Source organism: Penaeus japonicus, unplaced genomic scaffold (genome assembly GCF_977035675.1).
Source record: "Penaeus japonicus unplaced genomic scaffold, GWHDUDI00000001_assembly GWHDUDI00000041, whole genome shotgun sequence".
Classification (NCBI taxonomy): domain Eukaryota; kingdom Metazoa; phylum Arthropoda; class Malacostraca; order Decapoda; family Penaeidae; genus Penaeus; species Penaeus japonicus.
The window spans coordinates 17,780,959-17,798,458 of NW_028234443.1; the positions used below are offsets into that span (position 1 = coordinate 17,780,959).

The window sequence follows — 17,500 nt, forward strand, 5'->3', positions numbered from 1 at the left end:
TGTGTGTCCGATGATGTGTCTGGATGCCTCTGGCGGCGACAAATTGTGTGCTGGGACTTTCTCTCCTCTTTCGGATGCCTGTGATTTATTTATTCGTTTCGTTTCTTCTTCCTTGTTTTTCATTTATGGCCGATTGATTTGATTGATAGATGGATGGTTGGAATTTCGATTTTCTTACACCTCGGCTCGGCTTGGCTTGGCTTTGGTGGAGGTCCCGACGTGGTGTGGTGTAGTGTCACTGCTTTCATATTTCTTCCTTTCTATGGGGCTTTTGGGTCGCGTCTCCTTCTTTCTCCTCCTCCTCCTCCTCCTTCTTTCTCCTCCTCCTCCTTCTTTCTCCTCCTCCTCCTTCTTTCTCCTCCTCCTCCTCCTCCTCCTCCTCCTCCTCCTCCTCCTCCTCCTCCTCCCGCTCCTCCTCCTCCGAACGGAAATACGAATAAGAAATAGGAGAATATGCACTTTATTCCTTTCGTTTTTTGTGATTTTACGTACACATTCCTTGTGTGTGAGGTATGGTGTCATGGTGTATTGTAAGTCGGAGTATCTTTGATTATTCCTTCACCATGAAGTTAAGTAGTTTATCTATAACGTAAACAGAATGTTTGCGCTTTCCTCCAGAGAGCTGAGTTGGTTTTATTGAGAAGGGGAGTTGCGGCCATTTCTCTATGGCTTTTGCGTGCCTGTTAGGGAGGGCTTTGTCGAGGGTGGATGGTTGTCCCGGTTTATTTGTCTTTTCTCTTCTCCTCTTCTCTTTGCCACCTCTGCCTTTCTCTCCCTCTCTCCCTTACGCCCTCCTCTCTCTCCCTATTTCCCACTCCCTTTCCCTCTTCCTCCCCCCCCCCCCTTTCCCCCTCCTCCTCTCCTCCAGACTCTTCCATTATATGATCCCATAGCCATTTCAGCGTCGGGGGGAAGGGGGGGGGTGTCATACGGAGCGTAATGGAATATTCTAATGGAACAATTAGCGTAATCGAGAGCTTGGAATGTTCCTCCATTACGGGAATTAATTCTGGGAAGGCAATTCAGCGGTTTGACCTCACCTGACCTAGGCCTATGTCGACAGTAATGGCACAAGATTGTTTATTAACGCGGCTGGCTGTTTCGCTTGTCTGCGGCTCGGAGGCGTGACGTAATGGGGTCGCCAAGATGATGGTGATGCGTTTGATAGTTCGTGTTTTTTTATGTCTTTTAATTGGGTGCTGTATTATGTCTTGAGTGTTTTGACTTGTAAATGGCACGTTGAGAATGTGTGGGATTTTGTCACCTTATTGGTATCGTTTTATTAATGTCATCACCATCACCACCATGAGCATAGTCATCATCATCATCAATCATTCATCACTCACAATCTCCATCAGTCATCAATCATTCTTCAATCAACACCATCAATCGGTCATCACCATCAGTCACCACCACCATCATTCACCACCACCATCAGTCACCACCACTATCAATCACCACCGCCAATCAGTCATTATGCAAAGCCCAGTGCATGCACGGGTCACGGACATCTATTTTCGGTCGAAGAGGAGGTGAGGGGGGGTGGGAGGGCGTGATCCCATCCTCGCCTCTGGGTCTTAGGGCGTGGGTGGGCGCGTGTCACGGGGGGCGGCTGCAGGATTAGGCTAATGAGGGTCCACCTGATTCGCGAGAGGGAGGTTGAGGGATGATGATGATGGTGGTGATGGTGACGATGGAGATGGAGATGAGGAATTATGGGAGATGAGGGATGAAGATAGATGGTGATGAGGGATGCAATGGTCAGTGATGAGGGATGCAATGGTCAGAGATGGTGATGAGAGATGCAATGGTCAGAGATGGTGATGAGGGATGCAATGGTCAGTGATGATGATGAGGGATGAAGATAGGTGGTGATGAGGGATGCAATGGTCAGAGATGGTGATGAGGGATGCAATGGTCAGTGATGATGATGAGGGATGAAGATAGGTGGTGATGAGGGATGCAATGGTCAGAGATGGTGATGAGGGATGCAATGGTCAGTGATGATGATGAGGGATGAAGATAGGTAGTGATGAGAGATGCAATGGTCAGAGATGGTGATGAGGGATGCAATGGTCAGTGATGATGATGAGGGATGAAGATAGGTGGTGATGAGGGATGCAATGGTCAGAGATGGTGATGAGGGATGCAATGGTCAGTGATGATGATGAGGGATGAAGATAGGTGGTGATGAGAGATGCAATGGTCAGAGATGGTGATGAGGGATGCAATGGTCAGAGATGGTGATGAGGGATGCAATGGTCAGAGATGGTGATCTCTGAAGATTTCAGGCTGGGGGACAAGGGAATTGGTGGCTGTGGAAGGGGTAGGCGAGGCGGAGAGGAGGTAGAAAGTCAAGAAATAAAGATGGAGAGAAAGGGAAAGAAGAGAATTGTGAAGAGGAAGAGGAAGAAGAAAATTGAGACGAGGAAATGAAGAGAGAAAAATTGCGCACGGAGCTTTGGCCTACATATGTTTTATACAAATTATTTCCTACATCATCTGGTCATTTCCTATAGGTTAATGAACTTTAATTATTGCAGTGGAATTGGGGTGTGCGGGAGTAATTAACTGAAAAAAGGGGGGGGATGAGTAGGCAGGTAATAAGTGGGCAGAAATTATTTAGTATTTGTGACTAATTAACTCGTGGTTTCAAAAGATTACTTGCTTATTTTTTCATTTTTTTTATTTTATTTTAATGGTTCACTTCATGGAAGATGTCTTTCTCTCCGTAGAACCAGTGACTTGATTTTTTTCCCTCACGATTTGACCTGACCTGACCTCGTGAATGTGAATGGATAGGTATTTATAGCTGTGTGGACATATATATAGTGTAGGGATGGATTTGATTATTTAGATATCATTATTTTTTATCCCTTCAACTTTATGCTATGTGGTGATGATAATGATAGATACTGTGATGATAATAGTGATAGATAATGTGATGATGATAGTGATAAACTTCATGATGGTGATAGATAGTTGATGAAAGAGACCTCGTAAATTCCGGCTCGTTTTCTCGGGACTCGTGGCAATGCTGGCGCTTCAGGTGATAACTTGGGCTCTGAATAATGAGTTAAATGTTATGGTTAATTACCCCGCGCTTTCGATTTAGGACGCGGGAGTGTCGTTAGTGCGGGGCTAATGGAGGGCGACTTGAGGGGGGGGATGTGGTGGTAGTATGGAAGGAGGGTATGGCGTTTTTTTTCTTTGAATTCGTTTCGTTGGTTCCATTGGGATTGTGGATGCTCGATAGATCGTAGGCCTATATTTTACCATCATATATAATTGGGTTACCCCCCCCCCCCAGTAAGTGAAGCGATTGTCACTTATCTCGACTACCTCTCGCCCTCCTTCCTCCTTTTCCCCATCCCCCTTTCACCTTTGATTCTTCCTTTCTCCTCCTCCCCATCCCCCCTTTCCTGATTGCCTCTTTTCCCATTCCTTCCTTTTCCTCTTCCTTTCTCCCTTTCTCCCTCTTCCCCCTGGCCACTCTCTTCCCTCCTCCTCACCCCCCCCCCCACCCCTTTCACCTTTGATTCTCCCTTTCTCCTCCCCATCCTTCCTTTCCTATTTGCCTCCTTTCCCATTCCTTGCTCTTCCTCTTCCTTTCTCCCTTACCCCTCTTTCCCCTGGCCACTCTCTTCCCTCCTCCTCCCCCCCTTCCCCCAGGCCAGACGAGAGGCCGTGGCGCCGTAGGCCGACCGCACTGACCGCACCAGCGTGTATAGTTACCTGCCAGGGTCGCCACGCGATGTGGGGATGGGGGGGGGGGTGCCGGGAGGGAAGGGGGGATAGCTCTGTATGAAAGTGCCACAAGATCTCGGACGGGTGTATTTGCGTACACGCGCGCGCACCTCGCACGCTCACCCACACTTACATACAATCACATACATTCACACTCGCACACATATTCTCACCTCACATGCACACACACACACACACACACACACACACACACACACACACACACACACCTGTGGGCATGACGTCACTGCCAGTCTCGTGGCGGGGGGGCGTGGCTCAGTGACTCATTCATGACGTCACGCGCTTGGCGACTTGGTGTCACTCTCAACGTGATGGTATTGATAGAGGAGGGAGAGGGAGAGAAAGTAGAGGAGAGGATTAAGGAAAAAGAAAGAAGGATGCAATGAAGGGGAAAGGGAGTGGAGAGGAGATGAAAGGAGAGAAAGAGAGAGAAGAGGATTAGGAATAAGGAAGTCCATGTTGTAAAGTGAAGAAGAGCAGGCAAAAAATGTACAAGTACTTCCGATGGCAAGGGAGGAGTGTGGCAAGAGTAAGACCAAGGCTAAGGTGCTATGATTGTCACCCTTATGAATTGCTGTTATTGCTCCACGCGATGTTGTATTATGTTATGATATAGGTTTTGATAATTTTATTGACGTAATTCTTGTTATCTTTATCATTAATAGCGTCATTGACGTAAGTTATTTTCTAGGTATATTCTGTCAGTGTTTACTATTCTTTGTAGTTATTAACCCTTTGTTTTTCTCTGCAGGTACGTATCCCTGGGCAGTGTTGATGTTTGGAGAGCACGTGTTGATTGGCACGTAAGTTTTATAGACATTACGTATGTATGCTTGGAAAGGGAGAGATTCAGATAAAGAGGCACTGACAGGCTAAAAACAGACAGGCACCGAAACATACACAAACCCAGACAAATACAGACACACAGACAGAATACATATCCAACGCCAGGTTTATAAGCATGTTGAAGATAAATGCAGAACAATAATATTTTCCACATTTGAAACTCAGTCTCTCATTATTGCAGAATAATTGTTTTTCGTCTTTTTTCCATCTTTGATCGGATTCTAATTAGGTTTCGACGCCTTGTGCCACGCCTTTACCTATGGCATTATCAATTTCGTGAAAATTGCAAAAAAAAAAAAAAAAAAAAAGTGATCTTAAATTAAAGTCTTATGGCTGCGGCACTGAGTATCTGTGTTTTAGGGACGCGTTATCTGGAATGTGTGCTGACTCCTGTAGGTTGAACTTGGTGGGTGGTTATTTTCCTTGTTATTTTCTAGTTTACCGTGGTTATTTATATTACGTCTTTCAACAAGGTGTGTTATCTTGTTTGTTTTATATATACTTTTCAGCATGGTACTTTGTCTTTGATGGATTAATGGGATATCCGGCCTCATGCAAGGAAGCCCCAGACAAGGGTTGACCACGGAGCATCTGGCACGATTCCCATAGCCCCTCTCTCTCTCCCTCTCCCTCTCCCTCTCCCTCTCCCCTCCTCTCCTCCCCTCTCCTCTCCTCTCCTCTCCTCTCCCTTCCTCTCCTCTCCTCTCCCTCTCCCTCTCCCTCCCTCCCCCCCCCTCTCCCTCCCCCTCTCTCTCCCCTCCCCCCTCTCCCTCCCCCCCCCCTCTCCCCTCCCCCCCTCCCTCTCCCTCTCCCTCTCCCTCTCCCTCTCCCCTCTCCCCTCTCCCTCTCCCTCCCTCTCCCTCTCTCCCTCTCTCCCTCCCCCTCCCTCTCCCTCTCCCTCTCCCTCTCCCTCTCCCTCTCCCCCTCCCTCTCCCTCTCCCTCTCTCCCTCTCCCCCTCCCCCTCTCCCTCTCCCTCTCCCTCTCCCTCTCCCTCTCTCCGGACGAGTGGCTTTAGATGCACGATTTAAGGTAGATTTAGGGTCGTTAAGGAAGAAACCGGATCCATATGTACACGGGAGCGCTCACAAGGGACCGAGGAATGCATGCGGGTCCAGGGAAATGGAACGGCGCTGAGTTCAGGGAAATGGAACGGCGCTGAGTTCAGGGAAATGGAACGGCGCTGAGTTCAGGGAAATGGAACGGCGCTGAGTTCAGGGAGTCGAGGGACGGCCACAGCAGAGCCTCCTGCAGACAACATCCGGATAAAAGGGCTTAGCTAAGATGTCCTAGAAGGAATGGGTTAAGGAGGGAATGGGTTAAGGAGGGAATGGGTTAAGGGGGGGGGAGAGGTGAGTGTCTTGAAATACGTTTAAGAGGTTCTGTTGAGGAGGAATAACTGGACGATATTGCTTTTTTTGTTTTGTTTTTTTTAGAAAGACTGGGTGTAGGTATATTCGAAGGCATGTACTAGAAAAAAAGAGGTAAAAATGCGGTAAAAGATATAACGAGGGGTAAGGGGAGGGGTAGGGGTATGTGTGTTGGGGGGGGGGGTTATATGGACCCTGGGAGACAAGATGGTATCTTAAGGGCGGCGTTTCCTTGCTGATAAGTGGGATTTGCGCCCATTACTGCTGAGTGCAGGAGCCTGATTGTGCCGCCGGGAGTGGGTAGGGAGAGTGAACTATTTTTTTTGCACTTTTCAGGGACACTCGCGTTGCTATCTGTTGCTCTTCCTCTCTGCGTCCTCCCTTCCCTCGTGTTCTCCCTTCCTTCCTCCCTCTGTGTCCTCCCTTTCTCCTTCCCTGCTCCTACTTCCCCCCTCCCTTTTCTCCCTTTCGTTCTCCCTTTTCTTCTCCCTTTTCTATTTTCTCCTTGGTTTTGACCCCCCCCCCCCACACACACACACACCTCACTGTCCTCTGTCTGTTTCAATTGTATTTATATTTCATATGTATCCTCCAATTCGTTCTTATTCCTCATTTATTTTTTAGCTCAGCCTTTTTATTATCTAGGTACCCCCTAGTCTCTCGAAATGTTTTGAATACGTCACCCCTTGGCGTCGGTCACAGGTCCTTGCCAACGGCGCCCACCTTTTCTCGTGGTCGCTCGTTCACAACATGCCTTTATGCTTGACATTTTGCACTATTTCGGGTGTGTGGGATCCTGGCTGGGCTGGTTTGAATACTTGCTGGAATTATTCTTTTCTCTCTCTGTATCTCTCTATTTCTATTTCTCTATCTCTATTTCTTACTCTGTTTCTCTCTCTCTCCCTCTCTCTCCTCTCTCATATATATATGTATATACACACAATATATATATGATATATATATATATGTATGTATGTATGTATGTATATATGTATGTATATAATATACTCATGTATAAATATATACTTGCATACATATATACATGTATATGTATATGTGTATATATATATATATATATATATATATATATATATATATATATTATAATAATTTTTTCATAGCTGTGAGTCGTCTTTTATTCTGTCGAACAAAAGCTTTTCTCCGTTCCCTTCGCCTCTCTTCCTCCCTCCTCGTTACCTCTTTTATTTCTGCTTTATGATGAAAAGAAAAGAAAATTCTGTCCTTATATACATTTCCCCCTTTTTTAAAGTCTCTTTCTCTCTCTCTGTATTGTTCACATTTCGAAGTAGGGCTACATTTATTGAATTTTAATGTTCATAGGTTATTCATATTGTTGTTTTATTGATCTGTCTGTCTGTGTATCGGTATTACGCCTGCCTGTCTGATTCGTGTGCGGGCGGGCGGGCGGTGTTCTTTCGTGCGCTCGGCGCGCCATTCAATATACGCAAGTCATTCATGCTGCTCCTTTCTTGCCCCTCCCTCCTCCTACCTCCCCTTCTCCCATCTTCCCTTTTCTCTCCTTCCATTCCTTCTTCTCCCATCCCCCTCTATCCCATCCCCGTCTCCGTGTCTCTCCTCCTCTCCTTTCCCCTCCTCTCGTGCCTCCCCCCTTCCCTCCTCCTGTCTCCCCCCTCCCCTTCTCTCTCCCCCCTCCCCTCCTCCTGTCTCCCCCTCCCCACATGGCCCAGGGAGTGGGGGCGGGGGAGGGGGGCGCTCGGAAGAGCATCGAATTTAGCAACGGCTTTGAGGAGGTGGCCGGGGGAAGGGGGAGGGGGGGAAGTGTGACTCAACCGACCGTTAGTGTCCTCGCCATCACGTCACTCGTCGTTGTCTTGTTTGCGATGCCTCATGTATATTTCCTTGCATCGCTCTCTTTCTTCCTTTCTTTCTTTTTCTTTCTTTCTTTCTTTCTTTCTTTCTTTCTTTCTTTCTCTCTCTCTCTCTCTCTCTCTCTCTCTCTCTCTCTCTCTCTCTCTCTCTCTCTCTCTCTCTCTCTCTCTCTCTCTCTCTCTCTCTCTCTCTCTCTCTCTCTGATTCTTTCTTTCTTCCTACCGGTTTCTGGGATTCTGGAATTCTTTTGTTGAATTTTCCGGATTTTTGTTTTATTTGTCGTTAGGTCGTTTGACGTTCTCATGATTGTTATCTTTAGTTTTAGATATATATTTCCCTCTTCTCTCTCCCTGTTCCCTCTCCTCTCTCCCTGTTCCCTCTCCTCTCTCCCTGTTCCCTCTCCCCTCTCCCCGTTCCTCTCCCAGTTACTCTCCATATCCCATCTCCCCGTTCCCTCTCCTCTTTCCCCCTCCCCCATCTCCCTCTCTCCCCCTCCCCTCTCTGTGTCGTCCGTGCAATTGCGTTCCTCTGGCCATTCATTGTCTCCTGCCGCGGCTGGTGGTGGACGCCTTATTGTGACGGCCAGGCTAAGGTAGTGATTGCGGTGGCTAGTTACGATGGTTGATTCATGGCCCGGGCGCTCGCGGGGGCAGGGCGGGGGGAGGGGGAAAGGGGAAGGGGGAAAGATGGTGGGGGGAGGGGGCGCTCACTGTCTCCTTTGCGTACGCGTGATCCTTTCATGTCTCTTCTCTCTCGTCTCTCTCGTCTCTCTCGTCTGTGGCACTTACGTATCTATCTTTGCTCTCCTCTCCTCTCCTCTCCTTCTCTCCTCTAACGTGTCTTGCATTCAGCGTTTCCGGTTGCAACTGCGACACCTCATAGCGGCCCCTCTCTGCCCTCATCGTCGCCGTTGACCATTGCAATCGTACAGGCAGGGCAAAGTGCCCGTCGCTGCTCCGTGAACCGTCTGGTCTGGCCGCGTGCCGAGGATGACGACGGCCCCACCACGTGCTCCTCCTTTGTTCCTCTGGCTCTCGCGCTCCCCCCTCTCCCCCAGTTTATCTCTTTCTTTCTCTCTTTCTTTCTTTCTTTCTTTCTTTCTTTCTTTCTTTCTTTCTTTCTTTCTTTCTTTCTTTCTTTCTTTCTTTCTCTGCATGTCTCTGTCTCGCTCGTTTCTCTCGTCTCTGCCCCTTTTCTCTTCCCCATATACCCCTCTCGCCCTCTCGCTCTCCCTTCCCCTTCTTCCTCTCTCCATCATCTCCCTTTCTCCCCTCCCCTCGCTTCTCCATCCTCTCCCTTTCTCCCCGCTTCTCCCTCTCTCCCTTTCTCCCTTCCTCTCCCTCTTTATTTCTCACCCTGTTCCGCTTTTACTCTCCCTTCTCTTCTCATCCACACCGTCTCCCTCTTTCTCTCCCTCTCCCTCTCCCTCTCCCTCTCCCTCTCCCTCTCCCTCTCCCTCCCTCTCCCTCTCTCTCTCTCTCTCCCCTCTCCCTCCTTCCCCCCCCTCCCTCTCCCCCCCCCCCTCTCCCTCTCTCCCTCTCCCTCTCTCTCCCCCTCTCCCTCTCCCTCTCCCTCTCCCTCTCCCTCTCCCTCTCCCTCTCCCTCTCCCTCTCCCTCTCCCTCTCCCTCTCCCTCTCCCTCCTTTCTTCTCTTGGACCAGCCAGACAGGCGGCCCGTGATTGGTGTTGTACTTAACACAGCAGACATACAGCCTCTTAGATCGATGCTGTGGACGCCTCTATGTGTGTGTATGTATGTATGTATGTGTGCGTGTTGGGAAGGGTAAACGTGTACCCTCTTTGTGTAGATTTAGGTGCGTGTATGTTTGTGTGTGTGTATGGAAAGTTTGTGTATTGTATGTATTCGCGTGTATGTCTTATGTGTGTGTGTCTGTGTTGCTAGGTGAATTTGCATCGATCTGGCGTCTCTCCCACCCTACTCTTCTCTCGCCCTCCCCTCCCTTATTTTCTCTGGCATCTCTCCCTGCTTTCGTATCCTTTCTTCTGCAGTTTGTGTGTTCTTTGCTATTCTTGTGTTCTTCGTTATTGTTCCCTTTGTCTCCTGAAGTTTGTTTGTTTGTTTGCTTGTTTAATGGGATTTAGTCCCCGCCAGGTCGTCTCAACTATCTACCCTATATTCAAGGACTCACAGGCAGATGACACCTGAGGCACTTTCTCTCTCTCTCTCTTTCTTTCTCTCTCTCTCTCTCTCTCTCTCTCTCTCTCTCTCTCTCTCTCTCTCTCTCTCTCTCTCTCTCTCTCTCTCTCTCTCTCTCTCTCTCTCTCTCTCTCTCTCTCTCTCAAAACCAGATATAGGACTTGTTTCGCGTCTGCGGTTGTGTATGACTGTCGATAGGGATGTCATTTTATTTTTGCTTTTTGGCACTCCTCTGCTTTGTGCGGCCCTTTGTGTGTGTCTGTGTCTGAGAGAGAGAGAGAGAGAGAGAGAGAGAGAGAGAGAGAGAGAGAGAGAGAGAGAGAGAGAGAGAGAGAGAGAAAGGGGTGGGGGGAAGAGATGGATAAATCACAATGCACAGAAGTTGATTAATGATCGAAAATCGCGAGGGTCCAAACCGGTTTGTTTTTCACACAAGGGCTTTGATATATCGCAATGGCTATTGCAATGGTCAGCTGATGGATGACTCTTCTCTCGTCGATTGTTTAACGTTTTCACAGGTTGTGCGGGAGAGTCACCGGGAAATCATTCTTGTATAATGTTGGTTTACTACCGAGGGAATGGGGGAGGGGGGGTACTGGTGCAAACGAACAATCCTTTGTTCTTAAAAGACGGGTGGTGATATATGATTGTGGCAGGTTTTGTAAAGAGATAATCGAAGTTAAGCTTCTTTTCTTTGTTTGAAGTTCATTTTGATACAAGGCTTATGGCGAGAATTCTTCCATTATTTTGGTGGCTCGAACTCCAGTTGGTGTGAGCTGTAACTAGACGCATTAGCCACAGCGCCAGATGAAGCCGTTAGACTTGGTCGTTTATGCCGCCTCATGCTGACACATAGATCCGATATCTTAGGGTAGGGCAGGCCATGTGAAGACCGGAACAAGAGATCCGATATCTTAGGGCAGGGAAGGTCACGTGAAGGGACATTGATTTGATATGTTGTGATAACAGAGGTCATATAAAGAACGCGACACAAAGACATTAAGATGTCCTCTGAAGGTCCCTGCGGCTGAATGAGGGTACCTTGAAATACCTCGCAAGTAGCGGGGCATCAAAGCCAAGGTGCGCGTCCCGGCCGGCGTGGGCGCAGAAGGCATTTTCGGCGGACGCGAGCGAGTGTTGGCCGTGTGAATGTCGCGCGTCGCGTCGGGGAGCGCAGGAGCAGCGGCACCTCGGCGACACTGGGCGGCGATTGTTTCCCGATGAGTGTTTAGTCTACTCGGCCCGCGGCGGGAGAAGTACCTGTCGCCCGACCAGAATATCCGCCGCGGCTTGGGAGGTTGGGCGATTACGTCATGCCATGCCGGCGGGGGGGGGGGGGGGATGGGGAGAGGCTAGGGTAGGATGGTGGGCCAGGGAGGGGAGAGGAGGAGGACCAGGACCAGGATGGGATGGGATGAGATGGGGGGGGGGGGAGCTAGGATGGGATGAGGCAGAACATTCTTCTGTGTGGTTTGTGTTGTGTCAAGAGGGAGGGGTGTGGGTGTGAGAATGGGAGTGTGACAGGCGGGGGTTGGGGGGGGGGTGTTGTATGGAGAAGTGGGGAGGGGGGAGAAAATAGGGAAAGGAGAGGGACCGTTGCATTTGTGGATTAATCGTCGATGTGAAAGCCGACGGGAAACGAGAGAATTCCAAGAATCGGCAATAAGGACAGACAAAGAGAGAGATAGACCGAGAAGCTCAGAGTGAAAGACAGCGAGTGCGAGTGGGAGGAGGCGCAGCATGATAGAAGCCGAATAGATTGCGAGAATGAAGGCGGACTGCTGAGGAGTATGAGTGGTCCGGGTGAGGCATGTGCGAATATTTGCTCTTCTCTCTCGCTCGCTCTTTCTCCCTCCGTCTCTCCCTCTCTCTCGCTCTCTCGCTCACTCGCACGCTCGTTGGTGGCCCTGACGTCATCCTTCAGGTGGGCCTGGCTGAGGCTGCTGGGCGTCTCTCCTGCCTCCCCTCTCCTCCTCTTCGCTTGTCGTCCGCGTTTGGTTTTTGTTTTCTGTTTTTCCCTTCCTCTGTTTCTCTTCTTTCCTCCCCTTTCCTTCTCTCTCTCCTTCTTCCCCCCCTCTCTCCCTCTCCCTTTCCCTTTCCCTCTCCCTCCCCCTCCCCCCTCTCTCTCTCTCTCTCTCTTTCTCTCTTTCTCTCTCTCTCTCTCTCTCTCTCTCTCTCTCTCTCTCTCTCTCTCTCTCCCCTCTCTCCCTTCCTCCTCTCTCTCTCTCTCTCTCTCCTCTCTCCCCCTCTCCCCTCTCCTCTCTTCTCCTCTCTCTCTCCTCTCTCTCTCTCTCTCTCTCTCTCTCTCTCTCTCTCTCTCTCTCTCTCTCTCTCTCTCTCTCTCTCTCTCTCTCTCTCTCCCTCTCTCTCCCTCTCCCTCTCTCTCCCTCTCTCTCTCTCCCTCTCCCTCTCCCTCTCCCTCTCCCTCTCCCTCTCCCTCTCCCTCTCCCTCTCCCTCTCCCTCTCCCTCTCCCTCTCCCTCTCTCTCTCTCTCTCTCCTCTCTCTCTCTCTCTCTCTCTCTCCTCTCAATCTCTCTCCCTCTCCCTCTCCCTCTCCCTCTCCCTCTCCCTCTCCCTCTCCCTCTCCCTCTCCCTCTCCCTCTCCCTCTCCCCTTGTTTACTCTTTTTTATTAATTAACTTCTAGTATATTTTTCATTTTTGTATCCTGTAGGCCTATATCGCTTGTTTTTCTCCTTTTTCCCCTTAAGTTATCCAGCGCCTCCCGTTGTCGTTTTCTTTGTTTCCTTGTTGCTTGTCCTCGGGAGCGTTGCGCCGATCGCCTGCCGATGTGTCGCGACCGCCGAGTTCCCACCATAACCGGGTTTTACTTACACAGGCGGACCCACTTGCGTACATGTGTGCGGGGGGTGGGGGACTCATGCATTCACATGTACATGCGCAGTTTTACACGCTCGGGCACCCGCACGTGCACGCGCATACGCCGATAAACGCACACAAAGAAAAACAAGAGTAAGCCCACTCAATCAGACACACGCACACACAAACGCATACTTCACTTTCCTCCTCCTCCTCCCTTCTCCCTCCTCTTGCTTCTCTTCCTCCTCTTGCTTCTCTTCCTCCTCTTCCTCCTCTTCCTCCTCCTCCTCCTCTTCCTCCTCTTCCTCCTCTTCCTCTTCCACCTCCACCCCCTCTCCCTCCCTATACCCTCTCCCTCCCTATACCCTCTCCCTCCCTATACCCTCTCCCTCCTCCTACCTCACCTCTTCCTCCCCCTCCTCCCCCCTTCTCCGCTCTCTGATGTACCAGCTGTATGTACTTTTACCGTACATAACTAGCAGCAAATCGCCCTATTGTGGTTTTCCTGTTAACCCGCCCTCTCCCCCCCCCCTATTCCCTGCCCCCTACCCTCTACATCCCCACCCCCCCGTTCCATGTTACTCCCGGGTTTTATTCTGTTTATTATATTGTCCCTTGAATATCGCTGCTGTTCTTTTTTTGCTTGCTTGCTTGCTTCCTCGCTCCCAGATTTGCTTGGAACTGTCAGTGGCGGGATGAGTTTTATGGTGGCCAGTTAATTGGCTCTTCTTTCGCGTTGTTGTTTTTGTTTTTGTTGTTTTTGTTGTTTAGAGGTCCGGGGTCGCTTGTTTATTGTGAAGAGAGACTATGGTTGGGTGGATATTTGTCAGGGGGGATGCTTTTCTCTTCCCTCCCCCTCCTCCCCAGCCCTCCCTTCTTCCCCATCCCTTTCATTCCTGCATCTCTCTTCCCTTCCTATCTCTTCTTTATTTCATTTTATTTTTACTTTGTCTTTTTTAAAAATTCTTTTTGCAAGGCATGCGTGGCGCTTTGCCCTCCGGCCCGGCGCCACATCGCGTAATATGCAGAGTGTGCCGCATTGCGCTTTGTGAGTCCCCCTCCACTCTCGCTCGCTCGCTCTTCTCTTCTCTTTCGCTCAATTGCTCTCTCTCTCTCTTTCAGTTTTCCTCTCGTTTCGCGTGTGCCCTTTCTTCTCTTTCTTTGCCTTTCTCTATATCTCTTCTCCTCTCCTCTACTCCTTCACCCCACTCACTCTCACTCTCTCTCTCCCCCTCCCTCCCTCTCTCTCTCTCTCTCTCTCTCTCTCTCTCTCTCTCTCTCTCTCTCTCTCTCTCTCTCTCTCTCTCTCTCTCTCTCTCTCTCTCTCTCTCTCTCTCTCTCTCTCTCTCTCTCTCTCTCTCTCTCTCTCTCTCTCTCTCTCGCATTGCATTAGCAACTGCGTGGCTGTCAATGCTCTTTGTATGACCGTGACTTTGATGTTGCTTTTGCCAGATGGATGATGTTGATATTCCCTGCAGCTCATATGGGCACACACATTCATGCTTCCTTTTACACACGCACACGCACACTCATGCACACGCACACGCACACGCACACGCACACTCACACTCACACGCACACTCACACTCACACTCACACTCACACTCACACTCACACTCACACTCACACTCACACTCACACTCACACACACACACACACACACACACACACACACACACACACACACACACACACACACACACACACACACACACACACACACACACACACCACCTTGCTAGCTACTCTGATATTTTGATGGATTGTCGTAATGGCTCTCATTTTTCTGGGGGGGGGGAGGTTATGGCTCATTATGCCAGACCCCCGTTTATTCTTTTTTTTATGTTTATTCGTTTATTTGTTTTGGTTGTTTCTTTTATCACCTTCCGTCTTTTCTTCGTCTTGCTTGCTTTATTAAATTTTCGTTCTTTTCTTCGTCTGTCATTTCCGCCTGTTCTGCCTTGCCGTTTTCGTCTCTCTTTAGGTGTGACGCCAGCGAGGCTCTTGACGTGGACCCAGATGGCGTCGCCCCCCCCCTATCCCCTACCCCCTGATTTCTGTCCCCTGCCCTCTACCCTCTACCCCCTACCCTCTACCCCCTACCCCCCTGATCCCTACCCTCTACCCTCTCCCTTCTACCCCTTATACCTTACCTTATACGTATGCGTTACATCCTATCCTATCCTATTCTATCCTATCACATTGCACACTACCCTACCTCACCATAGTTTACCCCTCTCTGCCCCGCCTATACACCCCCTCATTACCCCCTACCCCCACCCACACACACACACACACACACACACACACACACACACACACACACACACACACACACACACACACACACACACACACAGTACAACACCTTCAGCCATCTCGATCTTTACGTTCAAGTGGCCTCTTCAGCCTACTCATTTATATTGTGTTTTGGGGTTTTGTTTTGCTGTTCCTTCTTTGGCTCTCATAGCGCCCTAGTATCCTTTTAATAGCGGCCCCCCTTCTCCCCATCTCTAGTAGCTCCCCCCCTTCCCCTTCCCCCCCTCTCCCCGTCGTGGTTATTTTTTATTTCTTGATGGAGGGAACTGTTTTTCCGAGATGATCTTTTGGCGGAAGTGATGGTCAATAAAAGGGGGTTTTGCTTCCTCTTTTTCTTCTCTCTCCCTCTCCCTCTCCCTCCATCCTTCCCTCTCTCCCTCTCCTCCTTCTCCTTCTCCTTCTCCTTCTCCTTCTCCTTCTTCTCCCTCTCCCTCTCCCTCTCCCTCTCCCTCTCCCTCTCCCTCTCCCTCTCCCTCTCCCTCTCCCTCTCCCTCTCCCTCTCTCCCTCTCCCTCTCCCTCTCCGTCTCCCCCCCCCTTTCCCCCTCCCTCTCCCTCTCCCTCTCCCTCTCCCTCTCCTCTCCCTCTCCCCTCCTTCATCTCTCCCTCTCCTTCATCTCTCCCTCTCCTTCATCCCTCTCCCTCTCCTTCATCCCTCTCCTTCATCCCTCTCCCTCTCCCTCTCCCTCTCCCTCTCCTTTTCCCTCTCCCTCTCCCCACCTCGGGGTTCCACCTCATATAGATACAGACAGAGAGAGAAAAAAAATGAAGAAAGAAAGAAATAGAGTAGAAGAAAAAGAAAGATAGCGACAGTGAGAGAAAAAGAACGAGAGAGAGAGGGGGGAGAAAGAATGAAGGAAAGTAGTTAAGAAACGGAGAGGTAAAAATAAAAAGAAAGAAATATCTAACAGCGCAGCAACTTCTCCACTTTCGTCACACCAGGATATTGCCGTAGTTCCGCCGCTTGATTGAGTGCCTTGTTTACATTGGGGGTGTTACTCCGTGTTTGGTGTTTCTCGCGTTTTCTCGCTTTCTGTTAGGTGCGTCTCGCGTTTTCTCGCTTTTTGTGTTAGGTTCATTTTGCGCCATATGTTTATGGTATGCATTTTGTTATACTTGATTTTGTTCGACTTGTTCTTGCTTGGTGTTTGTATATATATGTATATATGTATATATATATATATATATATACATTTTTTTTTCTTTTTCTTTTTAGAAGAGAGTATTGTTTTAATGGTGGTTCCCGCCCTGTCCTCTCCTCTCATCTCCCTCTTTCTCTTCCTCCCTTCCTCCCCTCCTCTTTCTCCCTCCCCCTCCCCCTCCCCGCCTCCCCTCCTCTCTCTCCCTCCCCCTCCTCCCCGCCTCCCCTCCTCTCTCTCCCTCCCCCTCCTCCCCGCCTCCCCTCCTCTCTTTCCCTCCCCCTCCTCCCCGCCTCCCTCCTCTTTCCCTCCCTCCTCTGCTCCTCCCCCCTCTCTCTCCCTCTTCTTCCTATCCTCCTCTTTCTCCGTTCCTCCTCCCCTCCTCTCTCTCTCTCTCCCTGTTCCTCCTCCCATCCTCTCTCTCTCCCTGTTCCTCCTCTCTTCTCTCTCCCTCCCCCTCTCTCTGTCTCTCTCTCTCTCCCTCCCCTTCTCTCTGTCTGTCTCCCTTTCCCTTTCCCTTTCCCTTTCCCTTTCCCTCTCCCTCTCTCTCCTCCTCCCCTCTTCCCTTCCCTCCCCTCTCCCACTTCGTAGTCATCATGCGCTGACCCACAGCTGCACAGATGTCCCTTGCACGTGGAAATCCATATTGAAGTATACGCTGGTGTGTGATGCTATCAGAGCTATTTTTAGCCTCTTGGCGTGCAGGAACGGGGAAGGGAGGGAAGGGGGAGGAGGGGGAGGGTTGCGTATATCAGTGGGAGGAGGGGGGAGGAGGGAAGGCGGCAGGGGGTGGAAGGGTATGAGGCGTGAAGTGTTAAGTGTGAGGTAGGAAGTGCGAAGTATGTAGTGTGAGGTATGAGGTGCCAACTGCGAAGTATTGAAGGATAAAGGATAAAAGATGGAGTATGAGGTATTAGGTATGAGGTATGAAGTGATTCGTGTTGTATGAGGTGTCGGGCGTGGGGTGCGAGGAAAAGGGTGCGAGTATCAGGATAACGATACGGGTTGTTAGGCGGGCAGTGTGGGTTACTGAAAGGTATTGCGGGATTTACAAACACTGCTATCTTGGAATGCGTTTGTTTATACACCCACGCACTCTTCTCTCTCTCTTTCTCCATTTATTGCTCTTTCTCTTATTCCGCAGACATCCTTCTTGCCTTGGGTTTCTTATTTTGTTCTCTGCTTCTCTCTTCTCTCTTGTCTCTTTCATATCTCTTCTCTCTCTTCTCTCTTCTC

The 17,500-nt window shown here is 49.8% G+C and overlaps 1 protein-coding gene and 1 long non-coding RNA gene across 9 annotated transcripts in view; both read left to right on the plus strand.

Annotated features, from left to right (window-relative positions):
- zip (myosin heavy chain 10) overlaps positions 1–17,500 on the plus strand; it is a 187,604-nt gene that overhangs the window by 20,511 nt on the left and 149,593 nt on the right. The window lies entirely within an intron of this gene.
- Positions 2,076–2,339, plus strand: LOC147466790 (uncharacterized). Its single transcript, XR_015190763.1, has 2 exons — positions 2,076–2,184; positions 2,241–2,339. It is a non-coding gene; the product is annotated as an uncharacterized LOC147466790 (long non-coding RNA).